Below are 2,537 nucleotides of genomic sequence, written 5' to 3' on the forward strand. Positions count from 1 at the left end.
ACAGATAAGGGGGTCGTCTGGCCCAGCCTGACTCCCTCGTTGATCCTAGCAGGACGCTGTGCCACATGGAGGGACTCATCATGGAGCCAAGGCTTCATCCACTGCATCCTCACCTTCCTGCTGGATCTGGGAAGCTCTCTCTGCCTTCTCCCCCCATGTCCCCTTGCTGGTTAGTCACCTTCAGTCGGCTACACTAAGAGGCAAAAGGGTGAATGGTTCTCAAACTTTGCTGCATATTAGAACCACCTGAGCTTTTGCAATCCGATTCCCGATGTCCAATCTGAATCCCAAACCAATGAAATCAGAATCTTTTGACAATGAGACCCAAATTTCCGAAATAATTGCAATACGGAGTGCCTGGCTGGGGTGAGTCAGAAGAGCATGCAACTCTTGATCTCGGGGTCGGGTTCAAGCCCTGTGTTGGGTGTGGAGATTACTAGATAAGAAAAGAGAAAAGAAGTAATTCCGACGTACAGCAAGTTTGAGAACCAGTGCTCTAGAGTGGTGTTTCTCCAGCCTCAGTGTGCATTCAAGTCACCTGCAGAGTTTATTAAAATGGACAATCTAGTCCTGGAGGTCTAGGGTAGACCCTGAAATTCTGTGTTTCCATCAAGCTCCAGATGATACAAATGTTACATAGCACAGATTTTGAGTAGTAAGGTTGTAGCACTGCGCTTCTCAAACTTGGCATGCGGCAGAATCATCTGGAGGGCTTGTTAAAACATACTCGCAGTTTCAGATTCAGCAGATCTGGAGGAGGGCCCCTGGGGATGCCGGTGCTGTGGACGCAGGAGTCCACCGTGAGCAGCAGGGGTGGAGAGCAGAGAACAGCGCTTTTGCAGTCGGGCAGCCCGGGGCCCTGTTTCTGGCTTCACACCTTGCTAGCTCTGTAATCTTGCCAGTTCCTTAATCTTTCTCAGTTGTCATTTCATCATCCCTAAAGTGGCCATTCTTGGGTAAGATTAATTGAGCTAGTATGAAACACCTACCAGACTTCCCAGCGTGCCGGTCCTCAAACTTGATTGCAAATTTAAATTACCTGAGGAGCGTTAAAATAAATCACTCCATGGTTGTTGATTTAATTGGTTTGGGGTACTGAGCATCAGGATTTTTTTTTTTTTTTTTTTTAAGCACTCAGGTAATTCTGTGCGGCCAGTACTAGGTAGTGGCCTGGCTCTGTGTCTCCCAAACACAAGATCAGCTTGCTGGGCTAAACTCCCGGAGTCTCTGACGCGGTATGTCTGGGCCAGGGCTGAGAATTGGCCTTCCTAACAAGCCCCCAGGTGTTGGTGCTCTGCTCTGGGGCCTACACACCTATCAGTAGCAAATGCATAGGGCCAGGGCGCCCCGCTGGCTCAGTCGGTAGAGCATGTGATTCTGGATCTCTGGGTTGTAAGGTCAAGCCCCACATTGGGTATAGAGTTACTTAAAAATAAAATCTTAAAAAAAATGCACAGAGTAGGGTTAGGTTAAAGAAGTAGTTTGGTTTGCCCACCTGCAAACTGTATGTGTGGAGAACATCACCAGCTGCCCCCCTCGGTCTGACTGCTGCTGAGAGAGAACCTCTTTCTAAAAGGAGGGCAGGAGGGACCCACATTGTTCCTCTGGACACCGTGCTCAACTGTGGCATTGGCGGAAGAACGGTGGCCTTGGCCTGCGTGACTGGGAACCCAGAAACCAGATGTGTGGGTGGAAGCCACAAGGAGACCTTTGGGCTCAACACAAGGAAGAACTTTTTACCCTTGAGAACTGCCGTCTGGAAAGGGCACTGGCTCTCTTTTGGGGGTGAGTTCCCTGGCATGGGGGGTAGGCCGGCAGAGCTGCGACCTGGGGGAAAGCTGGAGGGACTTGCAGGGAGGGAAGATCTCTGCCCGCCTTTGAAGTCTGACATTGCACATCCCTGAGGCTTCCCCTCAGCGTTATTCCAGAAGTTTCTGTTTATTTGGGGAAGTGACAGGCTGGAGCTTTCCCGACAGACTGCCTTTCCCTCCTGGTGTTTTCCTTCGCCTGTCAGCTAGCGGTTTACTTTCCCAGGACAAATAGGAGCACGCCTGCGCTTAGCAAAGCCAGCAGGTCGGGGAGGTTGCTGTGCGGGTAGCAGGTGGCACCCAGAGTGCGCTGCGGTGAGGGCTGAGCCCTGGGGGCCTTGCACACGCTACGGGTTAACCAGTTAACGGGGGTGGGAGGATGGCGAGGCAGGTGGCCCTCAGGAGTGACGGGGGCTCTGGGGGCCAAACCCTGCCCAGGGCAAGAAGAGAGAAGAGAAGGGTCCAGCCCACACCGCCGGCCAAATCAGAGCACCAAGAGAACACCAAGTCTTTATTACAGGAATTCCTATGAAACAGCTCCAAGAAAAAAACCCACACATAGGAGAAAAACAGCTAACAAAGCAACACACACAGACTGGGGTCTGGGGCTGCCCGCCATGCGCCGGGAGAGGTCCGGGCCACAGCCCAGAGGCCTCTCCTCGGCCTCCGGGGCCAGACGGTCTGGAGCTCGGGCTGGCGGCCCGGGGGCTCCGGGGGGGGGGGGGGGGG

Source organism: Ursus maritimus, unplaced genomic scaffold, assembly GCF_017311325.1.
Source record: "Ursus maritimus isolate PB19 unplaced genomic scaffold, ASM1731132v1 scaffold_24, whole genome shotgun sequence".
Lineage (NCBI taxonomy): Eukaryota > Metazoa > Chordata > Mammalia > Carnivora > Ursidae > Ursus > Ursus maritimus.